Genomic DNA, 22,603 nt, shown 5'->3' with positions numbered 1-22,603 from the left:
TTACTGGGTATCAATGTATGTCTTTGTTACTGGGTGTAAGTGTATGTCTTTGTTACTTGGTGTCAGTGTATGTGTTTGTGACTTGGTGTCATTGTATGTCTTTGTTACTGGGTGTCAGTGTATGTCTTTGTTATTTGGTGCAAGTGCATGTCAAAATACTTGGTGTAAGTGTATGTCTTTGTTACTTGATGTAATTGTCTGTCTTTGTTACTTGGTGTCAGTGTATGTCTGTGTTACTTGGTGTAAGTATGTGTCTTTGTTACTTGGTGTAAGTGTATGTCTTTGTTACTGGGTATCAGTGTATGTCTTTGTGACTTGGTGTCAGTGTATGTCTTTGTTACTGGGTGTCAGTGTGTGTCTTTGTGACTTGGTGTCAGTGCATGTCTTTGTTATTTGGTGTAAGTGTGTGCCTGTGTTACTGGGTTTCAGTGCATGTTTTTGTTACTGGGTGTCAGTGTATGTCTTTGTTATTTGATGTAAGTGAGTGTCTGTGATACTTGGTATAAGTGTATGTCTTTGTTTCTTGGTGTCAGTGTATGTCTGTGTTACTTAGAGTAAGTGCGTGTCTGTGTATCAGTGTATGTCTTTGTGACTTGGTGTCAGTGTATGTGTTTGTTACTTGTTGTCAGTGTGTGTCTTTGTGACTTGGTGTCAGTGTATGTCTGTGTTACTGGGGGTCAGTGCGTGTCTGTGTTACTGGAGGTCAGTGTGTGTTTCTAACTGGGTGTCAGTGTGTGTCTGTGTTACTGGGTATCAGAGTATGTCTTTGTTACTTGGTGTCAGTGTATGTCTGTGTTACTTGGTGTAAGTGTATGTCTTTGTTACTTGGTGTAAGTGTGTGTCAGTGTTAGTTGGTGTAAGTGTGTGTCTGTGTTCCTGGGTATCATTGTATGTCTTTGTTACTTGGTGTCAGTGTATGTCTGTGTTACTTGGTGTCCGTGTGTGTCTGTGTTACTGGGTGTAAGTGAGTGTCTTTGTCACCTGGTGTCCGCGTGTGCCTGTGTTACTGGGTGTCAGTGCATGTTTTTGTTACTGGGTGTCAGTGTATGTCTTTGTTACTTGGTGTAAGTGTGCGTCTGTGTTACTGGGTATAAGTGTCTGTCTTTGTTACTTGGTGTAAGTGTGTGTCCGTGTTACTTGGTGTAAGTGTGTGTCTTTGTTACTTGGTGTAAGTGTATGTCTTTGTTACTTGGTGTCTGCGTATGTATTTGTTACTTGGTGACAGGGTGTGTCTGTGTTACTGGGTATCAGTGTATGTCTTTGTGACTTGGTATCAGTGTATGTCTTTGTTACTTGGTAACAGTGTATGTCTTTGTTACTGGGTTTCAGTGAGTGTCTGTGTTACTGGGTATCAGTGTATGTCATTGTGACTTGGTGTCAGTGTATGTCTTTGTTACTGGGTGTCAGTGTGTGTCTTTGTGATTGGTTTCAGTGTATGTCTGTGTTACTTGGTGTAAGTGTGTGTCTGTGTTACTGGGAGTCAGTGTATGTCTTTGTTACTTGGTGTCAGTGTATGTCTGCGTTACTTGGGGTAAGTATGTGTCTGTGTTACTGGGTGTCAGAGTGTGTCTGTGTTACTTGGTGTAAGTCTATGTCTTTGTTACTTGGTGTCCGTGTGTGTCTGTGTTACTGGGTGTCAGTGTATGTCTTTGTTACTTGGTGTCAGTGTATGTCTGTGTTACTTGGTGTAAGTGTGTGTCTGTGTATCAGTGTATTTCTTAGTGACTTGGTGTCAGTGTATGTCTTTGTTACTGGGTGTCAGTGTATGTCTTTGTGACTTGGTGTCAGTGTATGTCTGTGTTACTGGGGTTCAGTGTGTGTCTGTGATACTGGGGGTCAGTGTGTGTTTCTAACTGGATGTCAGTGTGTGTCTGTATTACTGGGTATCAGTGTATGTCTTTGTTACTTGGTGTCAGTGTATATCTGTGTTACTTGGTGTAAGTGTATGTCTTTGTTACTTGGTGTAAGTGTGTGTCTGTGTTACTTGGTGTAAGTGTGTGTCTGTGTTCCTGGGTATCATTGTATTTCTTTGTCACTTGGTGTCAGTGTATGACTGTGTTACTTGGTGTAAGTGTGTGTCTTTGTTAATTGGTGTCCGTGTGTGTCTGTGTTACTGGGTGTCAGTGTATGTCTTTGTTACTTGGTGTAAGTGTGTGTCTGTGTTACCGTGTATCAGTGTCTGTCTTTGTTACTTGGTGTAAGTGTGTGTCTGTGTTACTGGGTATCAGTGTATGTCTTTGTTACTTGGTGTCAGTGTATGTCTGTGTTACTTGGTGTAAGTGTGTGTCTGTGTTACTGGGTATCAGTGTATGTCTTTGTGACTTGGTGTCAGTTTATGTCTTTGTTACTGGGTGTCATTGTGTGTCTTTGTGACTTGGTGTCAGTGTATGTCTTTGTTACCTGGTGTAAGTGTGTGTCTGTGTTACTGGGTTTCAGTGTATGTCTTTGTCACTTGATGTCAGTGTATGTCAAAATACTTGGTGTAAGTGTATGTCTTTGTTACTTGGTGTAATTGTCTGTCTTTGTTACTTGGTGTAAGTGTATATCTTTGTTACTTGGTGTCAGTGTGTTTCTGTGTTACTGGGTATCAGCTTATGTCTTTGTGACTTGGTACCAGTGTATGTCTTTGTTACTGGGTGTCAGTGTGTGTCTGTGTTACTGGGTATCAGTGTATGTCTTTGTTACTTGGTGTCAGTGTATGTCTGTGTTACTTGGTGTAAGTGTGTATCTGTGTTACTGGGTATCAGTGTATGTCTTTGTGACTTGGTGTCAGTTTATGTCTTTGTTACTGGGTGTCATTGTGTGTCTTTGTGACTTGGTGTCAGTGTATGTCTTTGTTACCTGGTGTAAGTGTGTGTCTGTGTTACTGGGTTTCAGTGTATGTCTTTGTCACTTGATGTCAGTGTATGTCAAAATACTTGGTGTAAGTGTATGTCTTTGTTACTTGGTGTAATTGTCTGTCTTTGTTACTTGGTGTAAGTGTATGTCTTTGATACTTGATGTCAGTGTATGCCTTTGTTACTTGGTGTCACTGTATGTCTGTGTTACTTGGTGTAAGTGTGTGTCTTTGTTTCTTGGTGTAAGTGTATGTCTTTGTTAATTGGTGTCAGTGCATGTCTTTGTTACTTTGTGTCAGTGTGTGTCTTTGTTACTGGGTATCAGTGTATGTCTTTGTGACTTGGAATCAGTGTATGTCTTTGTACCTGGGTGTCAGTGTGTGCATGTGTTACTAGGTATCAGTGTATGTCTTTGATACTTGATGTCAGTGTTTGCCTTTGTTACTTGGTGTCAGTGTATGTCTGTGTTACTTGGTGTAAGTGTGTGTCTTTGTTACTTGGTGTAAGTGTATGTCTTTGTTACTTGGTGTCATTGTATGTCTTTGTTACTTGGTGTAAGTGTGTGTCTGTGTTACTGGGTATCAGTGTATGTCTTTGATACTTGGTGTCAGTGTATGTCAAAATTCTTTGTGTAAGTGTAGGTCTTTGTTACTTGGTGTTAGTGCCTGTCTCTTATACTTGGTGTAAGTGTATGTCTTTGTTACTTGGTGTAATTGTATGTCTTTGTTACTTGGTGTCAGTGTATGTCTTTGTTACTTGGTGTCAGTGTGTGTCTGTGTTACTGGGTATCAGCTTATGTGTTTGTGACTTGGCATCAGTGTATGTCTTTGTTACTGGGTGTCAGTGAGTGTCTGTGTTACTGCGTATCAGTGTATGTCTTTGTGACTTGGTATCAGTGTATGCCTTTGTTACTGGGTGTCAGTGTGTGTCTGTGTTACTGGGTATCAGTGTATGTCTTTGTGACTTGGTATCAGTGTATGTCTTTGTTACTGGGTGTCAGTGTGTGTCTGTGTTCCTGGGTATCAGTGTATGTCTTTGTGACTTGGTGTAAGTGTGTGTCTTTGTTACTTGGTGTAATTGTATGTCTTTGTTACTTGGTGTCAGTGTATATCTTTGTTACTTGGTGTCAGTGTGTTTCTGTGTTACTGGGTATCAGCTTATGTCTTTGTGACTTGGTACCAGTGTATGTCTTTGTTACTGGGTGTCAGTGTGTGTCTGTGTTACTGGGTATCAGTGTATGTCTTTGTGACTTGGTATCAGTGTATGTCTTTGTTACTGGGTGTCAGTGTGCGTTTGTGTTCCTGGGTATCAGTGTATGTCTTTGTGACTTGGTGTCAGTGTATGTCTTTGTTACTGGGTGTCAGTGTGTGCCTTTGTGACTTGGTGTCAGTGTATGTCTTTGTTACTTGGTGTAAGTGTGTGTCTGTGATACTGGATATCAGTGTATGTCTTTGTTACTTGGTGTCAGTTTATGTCTTTGTTACTTGGTGTAAGTGTATGTCTTTGTTACTTGGTGTCAGTGTATGTGTTTGTGACTTGTTGTCAGTGGATGTCTTTGTTACTGGGTGTCAGTGTATGTCCGTGTTACTTGGTGTAAGTGTATGTCTTTGTTCTTTGGTGTAAGTGTGCGTCTGTGTTACTGGGTATCAGTGTATGACATTGTTACTGGGTATCAGTGTATCTCTTTGTGTCTTGGTGTCAGTGTATGTCTTTGTTACTTGGTGTCAGTGTGTGTCTTTGTGACTTGGTGTCAGTGTATGTCTTTGTTACTTGGTGTAAGTGTGTGTCTGTGTTACTGGGTATCAGTGTATGTCTTTGATACTTGGTGTCAGTGTATGTCTTTTTTACTGGGTGTCAGTGTGTGTCTTTGTGACTTGGTGCCAGTGTACGTCTTTGTTACTTGGTGTAAGTGTATGTCAAAATACATGGTGTCAGTGTATGTCTGTGTTACTTGGTGTAAGGGTATGTCTTTGTTACTTGGTGTAAGTGTGCGTCTGTGTTACTGGGTGTTAGTGTATGTCTTTGTTACTTGGTGTCAGTGTATGTCTTTGTTACTTGGTGTAAGTGTGCGTCTGTGTTAGTGGGTATCAGTGTATGTCTTTGTTACTTGGTGTCAGTGTATGTCTTTGTTACTTGGTGTAAGTGTGTGTCTGTGTTACTGGGGGTCAGTGTGTGTCTGTGTTACTGGGGGTCTTTGTGTGTTTCCAACTGGGTGTCAGTGTGTGTCTGTGTTACTGGGTATCAATGTATGTCTTTGTTACTGGGTGTAAGTGTATGTCTTTGATACTTGGTGTCAGTGTATGTGTTTGTGACTTGGTGTCATTGTATGTCTTTGTTACTGGGTGTCAGTGTATGTCTTTGTTATTTGGTGCAAGTGCATGTCAAAATACTTGGTGTCAGTGTATGTCTTTGTTACTTGGTGTAAGTGTGTGTCTGTGTTACTGGGTATCAGTGTATGTCATTGTTACTTGGTGTCAGTGTACGTCTTTGTTACTTGGTGTAAGTGTATGTCAAAATACATGGTGTCAGTGTATGTCTGTGTTACTTGGTGTAAGGGTATGTCTTTGTTACTTGGTGTAAGTGTGCGTCTGTGTTACTGGGTGTTAGTGTATGTCTTTGTTACTTGGTGTCAGTGTATGTCTTTGTTACTTGGTGTAAGTGTGCGTCTGTGTTAGTGGGTATCAGTGTATGTCTTTGTTACTTGGTGTCAGTGTATGTCTTTGTTACTTGGTGTAAGTGTGTGTCTGTGTTACTGGGGGTCAGTGTGTGTCTGTGTTACTGGGGGTCTTTGTGTGTTTCCAACTGGGTGTCAGTGTGTGTCTGTGTTACTGGGTATCAATGTATGTCTTTGTTACTGGGTGTAATTGTATGTCTTTGATACTTGGTGTCAGTGTATGTGTTTGTGACTTGGTGTCATTGTATGTCTTTGTTACTGGGTGTCAGTGTATGTCTTTGTTATTTGGTGCAAGTGCATGTCAAAATACTTGGTGTAAGTGTATGTCTTTGTTTTTTGGTGTAATTTTCTGTCTTTGTTACTTGGTGTCAGTGTATGTCTGTGTTACTTGGTGTAAGTATGTGTCTTTGTTACTTGGTGTAAGTGTATGTCTTTGTTACTGGGTATCAGTGTATGTCTTTGTGACTTGGTGTCAGTGTATGTCTTTGTTACTGGGTGTCAGTGTGTGTCTTTGTGACTTGGTGTCAGTGCATGTCTTTGTTATTTGGTGTAAGTGTGTGCCTGTGTTACTGGGTGTCAGTGCATGTTTTTGTTACTGGGTGTCAGTGTATGTCTTTGTTACTTGATGTAAGTGAGTGTCTGTGATACTTGGTATAAGTGTATGTCTTTGTTTCTTGGTGTCAGTGTATGTCTGTGTTACTTAGAGTAAGTGCGTGTCTGTGTATCAGTGTATGTCTTTGTGACTTGGTGTCAGTGTATGTCTGTGTTACTTGGTGTAAGTGTGTGTGTTTGTTACTGGGTGTCATTGTATGTCTTTGTTACTGGGTGTCAGTGTATGTCTTTGTTCCTGGGTGTCAGTGTGTGCCTGTGTTACTAGGTATCAGTGTATGTCTTTGTGAATTTGTATCAGTGTATGTCTTTGTTACTGGGTGTCAGTGTGTTTCTGTGTTACTGGGTATCAGTGTATGTCTTTGTGACTTGATATCAGTGTATGTCATTATTACTGGGTGTCACTGTGTGTCTGTGTTCCTGGGTATCAGTGTATGACTTTGTGAATTGGTGTCAGTATATGTCTTTGTTACTGGGTGTCAGTGTGTGCCTTTGTGACTTGGTGTCAGTGTATGTCCATGTTACTTGATGTAAGTGTGTGTCTGTGATACTTGGTATAAGTGTATTTCTTTGTATCTTGGTGTCAGTGTATGTCTTTGTTACTTGGTGTAATTGTCTCTCTTTGTTACTTGGTGTAAGTGTATGCCTTTGATACTTGATGTCAGTGTATGCCTTTGTTACTTGGTGTCAGTGTATGTCTGTGTTACTTGGTGTAAGTGTGTGTGTTTGTTACTGGGTGTCATTGTATCTCTTTGTTACTGGGTGTCAGTGTATGTCTTTGTTCCTGGGTGTCAGTGTGTGCCTGTGTTACTAGGTATCAGTGTATGTCTTTGTGAATTTGTATCAGTGTATGTCTTTGTTACTGGGTGTCAGTGTGTTTCTGTGTTACTGGGTATCAGTGTATGTCTTTGTGACTTGATATCAGTGTATGTCATTATTACTGGGTGTCACTGTGTGTCTGTGTTCCTGGGTATCAGTGTATGACTTTGTGAATTGGTGTCAGTATATGTCTTTGTTACTGGGTGTCAGTGTGTGCCTTTGTGACTTGGTGTCAGTGTATGTGTTTGTTACTTGTTGTCAGTGTGTGTCTTTGTGACTTGGTGTCAGTGTATGTCTGTGTTACTGGGGGTCAGTGTGTGTCTGTGTTACTGGAGGTCAGTGTGTGTTTCTAACTGGGTGTCAGTGTGTGTCTGGGTTACTGGGTATCAGAGTATGTCTTTGTTACTTGGTGTCAGTGTATGTCTGTGCTACTTGGTGTAAGTGTATGTCTTTGTTACTTGGTGTAAGTGTGTGTCAGTGTTAGTTGGTGTAAGTGTGTGTCTGTGTTCCTGGGTATCATTGTATGTCTTTGTTACTTGGTGTCAGTGTATGTCTGTGTTACTTGGTGTCCGTGTGTGTCTGTGTTACTGGGTGTTAGTGCATGTCTTTGTTACTTGTTGCCTTTGTATATCTGTGTTACTTGGTGTAAGTGGGTGTCTTTGTTACTTGGTGTAATTGTATGTCTTTGTTAATTGGTGTCAGTGTATGTCTGTGTTCCTGGGTATCAGTGTATGTCTTTGTTACTTGGTTTCAGTGTATGTCTTTGTTACTTGGTGTCAGTGTGTGTCTGTGTTACTTGGTGTAAGTGTGTGTCTTTGTTACTTGGTGTCCGTGTGTGTCTGTGTTACTGGGTGTCATTGTATGTCTTTGTTACTTGGTGTAAGTGTGTCTCTGTGTTACTGGGTGTCAGTGTATGTCTTTGTTACTTGGTGTCAGTGTATGCCTTTGTTACTTGGTGTCAGTGTATGTCTGTGTTACTTGGTGTAAGTGTGTGTGTTTGTTACTTGGTGTAAGTGTATGTCTTTATTACTTGGAGTCAGTGCATGTCTTTGTTACTTGGTGTCGGTGTGTGTCTTTGTTACTGGGTGTCATTGTATGTCTTTGTTACTGGGTGTCAGTGTATGTCTTTGTTCCTGGGTGTCAGTGTGTGCCTGTGTTACTAGGTATCAGTGTATGTCTTTGTGAATTTGTATCAGTGTATGTCTTTGTTACTGGGTGTCAGTGTGTTTCTGTGTTACTGGGTATCAGTGTATGTCTTTGTGACTTGATATCAGTGTATGTCATTATTACTGGGTGTCACTGTGTGTCTGTGTTCCTGGGTATCAGTATATGACTTTGTGAATTGGTGTCAGTGTATGTCTGTGCTACTTGGTGTAAGTGTATGTCTTTGTTACTTGGTGTAAGTGTGTGTCAGTGTTAGTTGGTGTAAGTGTGTGTCTGTGTTCCTGGGTATCATTGTATGTCTTTGTTACTTGGTGTCAGTGTATGTCTGTGTTACTTGGTGTCAGTGTGTCTGTGTTACTGGGTGTTAGTGCATGTCTTTGTTACTTGTTGCCTTTGTATATCTGTGTTACTTGGTGTAAGTGGGTGTCTTTGTTACTTGGTGTAATTGTATGTCTTTGTTAATTGGTGTCAGTGTATGTCTGTGTTCCTGGATATCAGTGTATGTCTTTGTTACTTGGTTTCAGTGTATGTCTTTGTTACTTGGTGTCAGTGTGTGTCTGTGTTACTTGGTGTAAGTGTGTGTCTTTGTTACTTGGTGTCCGTGTGTGTCTGTGTTACTGGGTGTCATTGTATGTCTTTGTTACTTGGTGTAAGTGTGTCTCTGTGTTACTGGGTGTCAGTGTATGTCTTTGTTACTTGGTGTCAGTGTATGCCTTTGTTACTTGGTGTCAGTGTATGTCTGTGTTACTTGGTGTAATTGTGTGTGTTTGTTACTTGGTGTAAGTGTATGTCTTTATTACTTGGCGTCAGTGCATGTCTTTGTTACTTGGTGTCGGTGTCTGTCTTTGTTGCTGGGTGTCATTGTATGTCTTTGTTACTGGGTGTCAGTGTATGTCTTTGTTCCTGGGTGTCAGTGTGTGCCTGTGTTACTAGGTATCAGTGTATGTCTTTGTGAATTTGTATCAGTGTATGTCTTTGTTACTGGGTGTCAGTGTGTTTCTGTGTTACTGGGTATCAGTGTATGTCTTTGTGACTTGATATCAGTGTATTTCATTATTACTGGGTGTCACTGTGTGTCTGTGTTCCTGGGTATCAGTATATGACTTTGTGAATTGGTGTCAGTGTATGTCTTTGTTACTGGGTGTCAGTGTGTGCCTTTGTGACTTGGTGTCAGTGTATGTCTTTGTTACTTGATGTAAGTGTGTGTCTGTGATACTTGGTATAAGTGTATTTCTTTGTTTCTTGGTGTCAGTGTATGTCTTTGTTACTTGGTGTAATTGTCTCTCTTTGTTACTTGGTGTAAGTGTATGCCTTTGATACTTGATGTCAGTGTATGCCTTTGTTACTTGGTGTCAGTGTATGTCTGTGTTACTTGGTGTAAGTGTGTGTGTTTGTTACTGGGTGTCATTGTATCTCTTTGTTACTGGGTGTCAGTGTATGTCTTTGTTCCTGGGTGTCAGTGTGTGCCTGTGTTACTAGGTATCAGTGTATGTCTTTGTGAATTTGTATCAGTGTATGTCTTTGTTACTGGGTGTCAGTGTGTTTCTGTGTTACTGGGTATCAGTGTATGTCTTTGTGACTTGATATCAGTGTATGTCATTATTACTGGGTGTCACTGTGTGTCTGTGTTCCTGGGTATCAGTGTATGACTTTGTGAATTGGTGTCAGTATATGTCTTTGTTACTGGGTGTCAGTATGTGCCTTTGTGACTTGGTGTCAGTGTATGTGTTTGTTACTTGTTGTCAGTGTGTGTCTTTGTGACTTGGTGTCAGTGTATGTCTGTGTTACTGGGGGTCAGTGTGTGTCTGTGTTACTGGAGGTCAGTGTGTGTTTCTAACTGGGTGTCAGTGTGTGTCTGTGTTACTGGGTATCAGAGTATGTCTTTGTTACTTGGTGTCAGTGTATGTCTGTGCTACTTGGTGTAAGTGTATGTCTTTGTTACTTGGTGTAAGTGTGTGTCAGTGTTAGTTGGTGTAAGTGTGTGTCTGTGTTCCTGGGTATCATTGTATGTCTTTGTTACTTGGTGTCAGTGTATGTCTGTGTTACTTGGTGTCCGTGTGTGTCTGTGTCACTGGGTGTTAGTGCATGTCTTTGTTACTTGTTGCCTTTGTATATCTGTGTTACTTGGTGTAAGTGGGTGTCTTTGTTACTTGGTGTAATTGTATGTCTTTGTTAATTGGTGTCAGTGTATGTCTGTGTTCCTGGGTATCAGTGTATGTCTTTGTTACTTGGTTTCAGTGTATGTCTTTGTTACTTGGTGTCAGTGTGTGTCTGTGTTACTTGGTGTAAGTGTGTGTCTTTGTTACTTGGTGTCCGTGTGTGTCTGTGTTACTGGGTGTCATTGTATGTCTTTGTTACTTGGTGTAAGTGTGTCTCTGTGTTACTGGGTGTCAGTGTATGTCTTTGTTACTTGGTGTCAGTGTATGCCTTTGTTACTTGGTGTCAGTGTATGTCTGTGTTACTTGGTGTAAGTGTGTGTGTTTGTTACTTGGTGTAAGTGTATGTCTTTATTACTTGGAGTCAGTGCATGTCTTTGTTACTTGGTGTCGGTGTGTGTCTTTGTTACTGGGTGTCATTGTATGTCTTTGTTACTGGGTGTCAGTGTATGTCTTTGTTCCTGGGTGTCAGTGTGTGCCTGTGTTACTAGGTATCAGTGTATGTCTTTGTGAATTTGTATCAGTGTATGTCTTTGTTACTGGGTGTCAGTGTGTTTCTGTGTTACTGGGTATCAGTGTATGTCTTTGTGACTTGATATCAGTGTATGTCATTATTACTGGGTGTCACTGTGTGTCTGTGTTCCTGGGTATCAGTATATGACTTTGTGAATTGGTGTCAGTGTATGTCTGTGCTACTTGGTGTAAGTGTATGTCTTTGTTACTTGGTGTAAGTGTGTGTCAGTGTTAGTTGGTGTAAGTGTGTGTCTGTGTTCCTGGGTATCATTGTATGTCTTTGTTACTTGGTGTCAGTGTATGTCTGTGTTACTTGGTGTCCGTGTGTGTCTGTGTTACTGGGTGTTAGTGCATGTCTTTGTTACTTGTTGCCTTTGTATATCTGTGTTACTTGGTGTAAGTGGGTGTCTTTGTTACTTGGTGTAATTGTATGTCTTTGTTAATTGGTGTCAGTGTATGTCTGTGTTCCTGGGTATCAGTGTATGTCTTTGTTACTTGGTTTCAGTGTATGTCTTTGTTACTTGGTGTCAGTGTGTGTCTGTGTTACTTGGTGTAAGTGTGTGTCTTTGTTACTTGGTGTCCGTGTGTGTCTGTGTTACTGGGTGTCATTGTATGTCTTTGTTACTTGGTGTAAGTGTGTCTCTGTGTTACTGGGTGTCAGTGTATGTCTTTGTTACTTGGTGTCAGTGTATGCCTTTGTTACTTGGTGTCAGTGTATGTCTGTGTTACTTGGTGTAAGTGTATGTCTTTATTACTTGGAGTCAGTGCATGTCTTTGTTACTTGGTGTCGGTGTGTGTCTTTGTTGCTGGGTGTCATTGTATGTCTTTGTTACTGGGTGTCAGTGTATGTCTTTGTTCCTGGGTGTCAGTGTGTGCCTGTGTTACTAGGTATCAGTGTATGTCTTTGTGAATTTGTATCAGTGTATGTCTTTGTTACTGGGTGTCAGTGTGTTTCTGTGTTACTGGGGATCAGTGTATGTCTTTGTGACTTGATATCAGTGTATGTCATTATTACTGGGTGTCACTGTGTGTCTGTGTTCCTGGGTATCAGTATATGACTTTGTGAATTGGTGTCAGTGTATGTCTTTGTTACTGGGTGTCAGTGTGTGCCTTTGTGACTTGGTGTCAGTGTATGTCTTTGTTACTTGATGTAAGTGTGTGTCTGTGATACTTGGTATAAGTGTATGTCCTTGTTTCTTGGAGTCAGTGTATGTCTGTGTTACTTAGAGTAAGTGCGTGTCTGTGTATCAGTGTATGTCTTTGTGACTTGGTGTCAGTGTATGTGTTTGTTACTTGTTGTCAGTGTGTGTCTTTGTGACTTGGTGTCAGTGTATGTCTGTGTTACTGGGGGTCAGTGCGTGTCTGTGTTACTGGAGGTCAGTGTGTGTTTCTAACTGGGTGTCAGTGTGTGTCTGTGTTACTGGGTATCAGAGTATGTCTTTGTTACTTGGTGTCAGTGTATGTCTGTGTTACTTGGTGTAAGTGTATGTCTTTGTTACTTGGTGTAAGTGTGTGTCAGTGTTAGTTGGTGTAAGTGTGTGTCTGTGTTCCTGGGTATCATTGTATGTCTTTGTTACTTGGTGTCAGTGTATGTCTGTGTTACTTGGTGTCCGTGTGTGTCTGTGTTACTGGGTGTTAGTGCATGTCTTTGTTACTTGTTGCCTTTGTATATCTGTGTTACTTGGTGTAAGTGGGTGTCTTTGTTACTTGGTGTAATTGTATGTCTTTGTTAATTGGTGTCAGTGTATGTCTGTGTTCCTGGGTATCAGTGTATGTCTTTGTTACTTGGTTTCAGTGTATGTCTTTGTTACTTGGTGTCAGTGTGTGTCTGTGTTACTTGGTGTAAGTGTGTGTCTTTGTTACTTGGTGTCCGTGTGTGTCTGTGTTACTGGGTGTCAGTGTATGTCTTTGTTACTTGGTGTAAGTGTGTCTCTGTGTTACTGGGTATCAGTGTCTGACTTTGTTAATTGGTGTAAGTGTATGTCTGTGTTACTTGGTGCAAGTGTGTGTCTTTGTTACTTGGTGTCCGTGTGTGTCTGTGTTACTGGGTGTCAGTGCATGTCTTTGTTACTTGGTGTTCGTGTATATCTGTGTTACTTGGTGTAGGTGTGTCTCTTTGTTACTTGGTGTAATTGTATGTATTTGTTACTTCGTGTCAGTGTATGTCTGTGTTACTTGGTCAAGTGTGTGTCTGTGTTATTGGGTGTCAGTGTGTGTCTGTGTTACTTGGTGTAAGTGTGTGTCTTTGTTACTTGGTGTCCGTGTGTGTCTGTGTTACTGGGTGTCATTGTATGTCTTTGTTACTTGGTGTCAGTGTATGTCTGTGTTACTTGGTGTAAGTGTATGTCTTTGTTACTTGGTGTAAGTGTGTGTCTGTGTTACTTGGTGTAAGTGTGTGTCTGTGTTCATGGGTATCATTGTCTGTCTTTGTTACTTCGTGTCAGTGTATGTCTGTGTTACTTGGTGTAAGTGTATGTCTTTGTTACTTGGTGTAAGTGTGTGTCCGTGTTACTTGGTGTAAGTGTGTGTCTGTGTTCATGGGTATCAGTGTATGTCTTTGTTACTTCGTGTCAGTGTATGTCTGTGTTACTTGGTGTAAGTGTGTGTCTGTGTTACTGGGCGGCAGTGTGTGTCTGTGTTACTTTGTGTAAGTGTGTGTCTTTGTTACTTGGTGTCCGTGTGTGTCTGTGTTACTTGGTGGAAGTGTGTGTCTGTGTTACTGGGTATCAGTGTATGTCTTTGTTACTTGGTGTCAGTGTATGTCTGTGTTACTTGGTGTAAGTGTGTGTCTGTGTTAGTGGGTATCAGTGTATGTCTTTGTTACTTGGTGTCAGTGTATGTCTGTGTTACTTGGTGTAAGTGTGTGTCTGTGTTACTGGGTGGCAGTGTGTGTCTGTGTTACTTTGTGTAAGTGTGTGTCTTTGTTACTTGGTGTCCGTGTGTGTCTGTGGTACTGGGTGTTAGTGCATGTCTTTGTTACTTGTTGCCATTGTATATCTGTGTTACTTGGTGTAAGTGTGTGTCTTTGTTACTTGGTGTCAGTGTATGTCTGTTTTACTTGATGTAAGTGTATGTCTGTGTTACTTGGTGTAAGTGTGTGTCTGTGTTCCTGGGTATCAGTGTATGTCTTTGTTACTTGGTGTCAGTGTATGTCTGAGTTACTTGGTGTAAGTGTGTGTCTGTGTTACTGGGTATCAGTGTATGTCTTTGTTACTTGGTGTCAGTGTATGTCTGTGTTACTTGTTGTAAGTGTGTGTCTGTGTTACCGGGTGTCAGTGTGTGTCTGTGTTACTTGGTGTAAGTGAGTGTCTTTGTCACTTGGTGTCCGCGTGTGCCTGTGTTACTGGGTGTCAGTGTATGTTTTTGTTACTGGGTGTCAGTGTATGTCTTTGTTACTTGGTGTAAGTGTGTGTCTGTGTTACTGGGTATCAGTCCCTGTCTTTGTTACTTGGTGTAATTGTGTGTCTGTGTTACTTGGTGTAAGTGTGTGTCTTTGTTACTTGGTGTAAGTGTATGTCTTTGTTATTTGGTGTCTGCGTATGTATTTGTTACTTGGTGACAGGGTGTGTCTGTGTTACTGGGTATCAGTGTATGTCTTTGTGACTTGGTATCAGTGTATGTCTTTGTTACTGGGTGTCAGTGTGTGTCTGTGTTGCTGGGTATCAGTGTATGTCATTGTGACTTGGTGTCAGTGTATGTCTTTGTTACTGGGTGTCAGTGTGTGTCTTTGTGATTGGTGTCAGTGTATGTCTGTGTTACTTGGTGTAAGTGTGTGTCTGTGTTACTGGGAGTCAGTGTATGTCTTTGTTACTTGGTGTCAGTGTATGTCTGCGTTACTTGGGGTAAGTATGTGTCTGTGTTACTGGGTGTCAGAGAGTGTCTGTGTTACTTGGTGTAAGTCTATGTCTTTGTTACTTGGTGTCCGTGTGTGTCTGTGTTACTGGGTGTCAGTGTATGTCTTTGTTACTGGGTGTAAGTGTGTGTCTGTGTTACTGGGTATCAGAGCATGTCTTTGTTACTTGGTGTCAGTGTATGTCTGTGTTACTTGGTGTAAGTGTGTTTCTGTGTATCAGTGTATTTCTTAGTGACTTGGTGTCAGTGTATGTCTTTGTTACTGGGTGTCAGTGTAAGTCTTTGTGACTTGGTGTCAGTGAATGTCTGTGTTACTGGGGGTCAGTGTGTGTCTGTGATACTGGGGGTCAGTGTGTGTTTCTAACTGGATGCCAGTGTGTGTCTGTGTTACTGGGTATCAGTGTATGTCTTTGTTACTTGGTGTCAGTGTATATCTGTGTTACTTGGTGTAAGTGTATGTCTTTGTTACTTGGTGTAAGTGTGTGTCTGTGTTACTTGGTGTAAGTGTGTGTCTGTGTTCCTGGGTATCATTGTATTTCTTTGTTACTTGGAGTCAGCGTATGACTGTGTTACTTGGTGTAAGTGTGAGTCTTTGTTAATTGGTGTCCGTGTGTGTCTGTGTTACTGGGTGTCAGTGTATGTCTTTGTTACTTGGTGTCAGTGTATGTCTGTGTTACTTGGTGTAAGTGTGTGTCTGTGTTACTGGGTATCAGTGTATGTCTTTGTGACTTGGTGTCAGTTTATGTCTTTGTTACTGGGTGTCATTGTGTGTCTTTGTGACTTGGTGTCATTGTATGTCTTTGTACCTGGTGCAAGTGTGTGTCTGTGTTACTGGGTTTCAGTGTATGTCTTTGTCACTTGGTGTCAGTGTATGTCAAAATACTTGGTGTAAGTGTATGTCTTTGTTACTTGGTGTAATTGTCTGTCTTTGTTACTTGGTGTAAGTGTGTGTCTGTGTTACTGGGTATCAGTGTATGTCTTTGTTACTTGGTGTCAGTGTATGTCTGTGTTACTTGGTGTAAGTGTGTGTCTGTGTTACTGGGTATCAGTGTATGTCTTCGCGACTTGGTGTCAGTTGATGTCTTTGTTACTGGGTGTCATTGTGTGTCTTTGTGACTTGGTGTCAGTGTATGTCTTTGTACCTGGTGCAAGTGTGTGTCTGTGTTACTGGGTTTCAGTGTATGTCTTTGTCACTTGGTGTCAGTGTATGTCAAAATACTTGGTGTAAGTGTATGTCTTTGTTACTTGGTGTAATTGTCTGTCTTTGTTACTTGGTGTAAGTGTATGTCTTTGATACTTGATGTCAGTGTATGCCTTTGTTACTTGGTGTCAGTGTATGTTTGTGTTACTTGGTGTAAGTGTGTGTCTTTGTTACTTGGTGTAAGTGTATGTCTTTGTTACTTGGTGTCAGTGCATGTCTTTGTTACTTTGTGTCAGTGTGTGTCTTTGTTACTGGGTATCAGTGTATGTCTTTGTGACTTGGTATCAGTGTATGTCTTTGTACCTGGGTGTCAGTGTGTGCCTGTGTTACTAGGTATCAGTGTATGTCTTTGATACTTGATGTCAGTGTATGCCTTTGTTACTTGGTGTCAGTGTATGTCTGTGTTACTTGGTGTAAGTGTATGTCTTTGTTACTTGGTGTCAGTGCATGTCTTTGTTACTTGGTGTCGGTGTGTGTCTTTGTTACTGGGTATCAGTGTATGTCTTTGTGACTTGGCATCAGTGTATGTCTTTGTTCCTGGGTGTCAGTGTGTGCCTGCGTTACTAGGTATCAGTGTATGTCTTTGTGAATTTGTATCAGTGTATGTCTTTGTTACTGGGTGTCCGTGTGTTTCTGTGTTACTGGGTATCAGTGTATGTCTTTGTGACTTGATATCAGTGAATGTCATTATTACTGGGTGTCACTGTGTGTCTGTGTTCCTGGGTATCAGTGTATGACTTTGTGAATTGGTGTCAGTGTATGTCTTTGTTACTGGGTGTCAGTTGTGTGCCTTTGTGACTTGGTGTCAGTGTATGTCTTTGTTACTTGATGTAAGTGTGTGTCTGTGATACTTGGTATAAGTGTATGTCTTTGTTTCTTGGTGTCAGTGTTTGTCTGTGTTACTTAGAGTAAGTGCGTGTCTGTGTATCAGTGTATGTCTTTGTGACTTGGTGTCAGTGTATGTGTTTGTTACTTGTTGTCAGTGTGTGTCTTTGTGACTTGGTGTCAGTGTATGTCTGTGTTACTGGGGGTCAGTGTGTGTCTGTGTTACTGGCGGTCAGTGTGTGTTTCTAACTGGGTGTCAGTGTGTGTCTGTGTTACTGGGTATCAGAGTATGTCTTTGTTACTTGGTGTCAGTGTATGTCTGTGTTACTTGCTGTAAGTGTATGTCTTTGTTACTTGGTGTAAGTGTGTGTCAGTGTTAGTTGGTGGAAGTGTGAGTCTGTGTTCCTGGGTATCATTGTATGACTTTGTTACTTGGTGTCAGTGTATGTCTGTGTTACTTGGTGTCCGTGTGTGTCTGTGTTACTGGGTGTTAGTGCATGTCTTTGTTACTTGTTGCCTTTGTATATCTGTGTTACTTGGTGTAAGTGGGTGTCTTTGTTACTTGGTGTAATTGTATGTCTTTGTTACTTGGTGTCAGTGTATGTCTGTGTTCCTGGGTATCAGTGTATGTCTTTGTTACTTGGTTTCAGTGTATGTCTTTGTTACTTGGTGTCAGTGTGTGTCTGTGTTACTTGGTGTAAGTGTGTGTCTTTGTTACTTGGTGTAAGTGTGTCTCTGTGTTACTGGGTATCAGTGTCTGACTTTGTTAATTGGTGTAAGTGTATGTCTGTGTTACTTGGTGCAAGTGTGTGTCTTTGTTACTTGGTGTGCGTGTGTGTCTGTGTTACTGGGTGTCAGTGCATGTCTTTGTTACTTGGTGTTCGTGTATATCTGTGTTACTTGGTGTAAGTGTGTGTCTTTGTTACTTGGTGTAATTGTATGTATTTGTTACTTCGTGTCAGTGTATGTCTGTGTTACTTGGTCAAGTGTGTGTCTGTGTTATTGGGTGTCAGTGTGTGTCTGTGTTACTTGGAGTAAGTGTGTGTCTTTGTTACTTGGTGTCCGTGTGTGTCTGTGTTACTGGGTGTCATTGTATGTCTTTGTTACTTGGTGTCGGTGTATGTCTTTGTTACTGTTTATTAGTGTTTCTCTGTGTTACTGGGTGTCAGTGTATGTCTTTGTTACTTGGTGTAAGTGTGTCTCTGTGTTACGGGGTATCAGTGTATGTCTTTGTTACTTGGTTTCAGTGTATGTCTTTGTTACTTGGTGTCCGTGTGTGTCTGTGTTACTTGGTGTAAGTGTGTGTCTTTGTTACTTGGTGTAAGTGTGTCTCTGTGTTACTGGGTATCAGTGCCTGACTTTGTTAATTGGTGTAAGTGTATGTCTGTGTTACTTGGTGCAAGTGTGTGTCTTTGTTACTTGGTGTCCGTGTGTGTCTGTGTTACTGGGTGTCAGTGCATGTCTTTGTTACTTGGTGTTCGTGTATATCTGTGTTACTTGGTGTAAGTGTGTGTCTTTGTTACTTGGTGTAATGGTATGTATTTGTTACTTCGTGTCAGTGTATGTCTGTGATACTTGGTCAAGTGTGTGTCTGTGTTATTGGGTGTCAGTGTGTGTCTGTGTTACTTGGTGTAAGTGTGTGTCTTTGTTACTTGGTGTCCGTGTGTGTCTGTGTTACTGGGTGTCATTGTATGTCTTTGTTACTTGGTGTCGGTGTATGTCTTTGTTACTGTTTATTAGTGTTTCTCTGTGTTACTGTGTGTCAGTGTATGTCTTTGTTACTTGGTGTAAGTGTGTCTCTGTGTTACTGGGTATCAGTGTCTGACTTCGTTAATTGGTGTAAGTGTATGTCTGTGTTACTTGGTGTAAGTGTGTGTCTTTGTTACTTGGTGTCCGTGTGTGTCTGTGTTACTGGGTGTCACTGCATGTCTTTGTTACTTGGTGCAAGTGTATATCTGTGTTACTTGGTGTAAGTGTGTGTCTTTGTTACTTGGTGTAATTGCATGTATTTGTTACTTGGTGTCAGTGTATGTCTGTGTTACTTGGTGTAAGTGTATGTCTTTGTTACTTGGTCAAAGTGTGTGTCTTTGTGACTTGGTGTCAGTGTATGTCTTTGTTACCTGGTGTAATTGTGTGTCTGTGTTACTGGGTTTCAGTGTATGTCTTTGTCACTTGGTGTCAGTGTATGTCAAAATACTTGGTGTAAGTGTATGTCTTTGTTACTTGGTGTAATTGTCTGTCTTTGTTACTTGGTGTAAGTGTATGTCTTTGATACTTGGTTTCAGTGTATGCCTTTGTTACTTGGTGTCAGTGTATGTCTGTGTTACTTGGTGTAAGTGTGTGTCTTTGTTACTTGGTGTAAGTGTATGTCTTTGTTACTTGGTGTCAGTGCATGTCTTTGTTACTTTGTGTCAGTGTGTGTCTTTGTTACTGGGTATCAGTGTATGTCTTTGTGACTTGGTATCAGTGTATGTCTTTGTACCTGGGTTTCAGTGTGTGCCTGTGTTACTAGGTATCAGTGTATGTCTTTGATACTTGATGTCAGTGTATGCCTTTGTTACTTGGTGTCAGTGTATGTCTGTGTTACTTGGTGTAAGTGTGTGTCTTTGTTACTTGGTGTAAGTGTATGTCTTTGTTACTTGGTGACAGTGTATGTCTGTGTTACATGGTGTAAGTGTGTGTCTGTGTTACTGGGTTTCAGTGTATGTCTTTGTTACTTGGTGTCAGTGTATGTCAAAATACTTGGTGTAATTGTCTGTCTTTGTTACTTGGTGTAAGTGCATGTCTTTGATACTTGATGTCAGTGTATGCCTTTGTTACTTGGTGTCAGTGTATGTCTGTGTTACTTGGTGTAAGTGTGTGTGTTTGTTACTTGGTGTAAGTGTATGGCTTTGTTACTTGGTGTCAGTGCATGTCTTTCTTACTTGGTGTCGGTGTGTGTCTTTGTTACTGGGTATCAGTGTATGTCTTTGTGACTTGGTATCAGTGTATGTCTTTGTTCCTGGGTGTCAGTGTGTGCCTGTGTTACTAGGTATCAGTGTATGTCTTTGTGAATTTGCATCAGTGTAGGTCTTTGTTACTGGGTGTCAGTGTGTTTCTGTGTTACTGGGTATCAGTGTATGTCTTTGTGACTTGGTATCAGTGTATGTCATTATTACTGGGTGTCACTGTGTGTCTGTGTTCCTGGGTATCAGTGTATGACTTTGTGACTTGGTGTCAGTGTATGTCTTTGTTACTGGGTGTCAGTGTGTGCCTTTGTGACTTGGTGTCAGTGTATGTCTTTGTTACTTGATGTAAGTGTGTGTCTGTGATACTTGGTATAAGTGTATGTCTTTGTTTCTTGGTGTCAGTGTATGTCTGTGTTACTTAGAGTAAGTGCGTGTCTGTGTATCAGTGTATGTCTTTGTGACTTGGTGCCAGTGTATGTGTTTGTTACTTGTTGTCAGTGTGTGTCTTTGTGACTTGGTGTCAGTGTATGTCTGTGTTACTGGGGGTCAGTGTGTGTCTGTGTTACTGGCGGTCAGTGTGTGTTTCTAACTGGGTGTCAGTGTGTGTCTGTGTTACTGGGTATCAGAGTATGTCTTTGTTACTTGGTGTCAGTGCATGTCTGTGTTACCTGGTGTAAGTGTCTGTCTTTGTTACTTGGTGTAAGTGTGTGTCAGTGTAAGTTGGTGTAAGTGTGTGTCTGTGTTCCTGGGTATCATTGTATGTCTTTGTTACTTGGTGTCAGTGTATGTCTGTGTTACTTGGTGTCCGTGTGTGTCTGTGTTACTGGGTGTTAGTGCATGTCATTGTTACTTGTTGCCTTTGTATATCTGTGTTACTTGGTGTAAGTGGGTGTCTTTGTTACTTGGTGTAATTGTATGTCTTTGTTACTTGGTGTCAGTGTATGTCTGTGTTCCTGGGTATCAGTGTATGTCTTTGTTACTTGGTTTCAGTGTATGTCTTTGTTACTTGGTGTCAGTGTGTGTCTGTGTTACTTGGTGTACGTGTGTGTCTTTGTTACTTGGTGTCCGTGTGTGTCTGTGTTACTGGGTGTCAGTGTATGTCTTTGTTACTTGCTGTAAGTGTGTCTCTGTGTTACTGGGTATCAGTGTCTGACTTTGTTAATTGGTGTAAGTGTATGTCTGTGTTACTTGGTGCAAGTGTGTGTCTTTGTTACTTGGTGTCCGTGTGTGTCTGTGTTACTGGGTGTCAGTGCATGTCTTTGTTACTTGGTGTTCGTGTATATCTGTGTTACTTGGTGTAAGTGTGTGTCTTTGTTACTTGGTGTAATTGTATGTATTTGTTACTTCGTGTCAGTGTATGTCTGTGTTACTTGGTCAAGTGTGTGTCTGTGTTATTGGGTGTCAGTGTGTGTCTGTGTTACTTGGTGTAAGTGTGTGTCTTTGTTACTTGGTGTCCGTGTGTGTCTGTGTTACTGGGTGTCGTTGTATGTCTTTGTTACTTGGTGTCGGTGTATGTCTTTGTTACTGTTTATTAGTGTTTCTCTGTGTTACTGGGTGTCAGTGTATGTCTTTGTTACTTGGTGTAAGTGTGTCTCTGTGTTACTGGGTATCAGACTCTGACTTTGTTAATTGGTGTAAGTGTATGTCTGTGTTACTTGGTGTAAGTGTGTGTCTTTGTTACTTGGTGTCCGTGTGTCTGTGTTACTGGGTGTCACTGCATGTCTTTGTTACTTGGTGCAAGTGTATATCTGTATTACTTGGTGTAAGTGTGTGTCTTTGTTACTTGGTGTAATTGTATGTATTTGTTACTTGGTGTCAGTGTATGTCTGTGTTACTTGGTGTAAGTGTATGTCTTTGTTACTTGGTCTAAGTGTGTGTCTGTGTTACTTGGTGTAAGTGTGTGTCTGTGTTCCTGGGTATCAGTGAATGTATTTGTTGCTTGGTGTAATTGTATGTATTTGTTACTTGGTGTCAGTGTATGTCTGTGTTACTTGGTGTAAGTGTGTGTCTTTGTTACTTGGTGTAAGTGTGTGTCTGTGTTACTTGGTGTAAGTGTGTGTCTGTGTTCCTGGGTATCAGTGTATGTCTTTGTTACTTGGTGTAAGTGTCTGCCTGTGTTACTGGGTATCAGTGTATGTCTTTGTTACTTGGTGTCAGTGCATGTCTGTGTTACTTGGTCAAGTGTGTGTCTGTGTTACTGGGTGTCAGTGTGTGTCTGTGTTACTTGGTGTAAGTGTGTGTCTTTGTTACTTGGTTTCCGTGTGTGTCTGTGTTACTGGGTGTCAGTGTATGTCTTTGATACTTGGTGTAAGTTTGTGTCTGTGTTACTGGGTATCAGTGTGAGTCTTTGTTACATGGTGTAATTGTGTGTCTTTGTTACTTGGTGTCAGTGTATGTCTGTGTTACTTGTTGTAATTGTATGTCTTTGTTACTTGGTGTAAGTGTTTGGCTGTGTTACTTGGTGTAAGCGTGTGTCTTTGTGACTTGGTGTCCGTGTGTGTCTGTGTTACTTGGTGTCAGTGCATGTCTTTGTTACTTGGTGTCAGTGCATGTCTTCGTTACTTGCTGTCAGTGTGGATCTGTGTTACTGGGTATCAGTGTATGTCTTTGTATCTTGGTATCAGTGTATGTCTTTATTACTGGGTGTCAGTGTATGTCTGTGTTACTTGGTGTAAGTGTGTGTCTGTGTTACTGGGTATCAGTGTATGTCCTTGTTACTTGGTGTCAGTGTATGTCTGTGTCACTTGGTGTAAATGTGTGTCTGTGTTACTGGTTGTCAGTGTGTGTCTGTGTTACTTGGTGTCCGTGTGTGTCTGTGTAACTGGGTGCCAGTGCATGTCTTTGTTACTTGGTGCCATTGTATATCTGTGTTACTTGGTTTAATTGTATGTCTTTGTTACTTGGTGTCAGTGTATGTCTGTGTTACTTGGTGCAAGTGTATGTCTTTGTTACTTGGTATTAGTGTGTGTCTGTGTTACTTGGTGTAAGAGTGTGTCTGTGTTCCT

This window comes from Heterodontus francisci, unplaced genomic scaffold, assembly GCF_036365525.1.
Source record: "Heterodontus francisci isolate sHetFra1 unplaced genomic scaffold, sHetFra1.hap1 HAP1_SCAFFOLD_97, whole genome shotgun sequence".
NCBI lineage: Eukaryota > Metazoa > Chordata > Chondrichthyes > Heterodontiformes > Heterodontidae > Heterodontus > Heterodontus francisci.
This window is presented reverse-complemented; position numbering follows the sequence as displayed.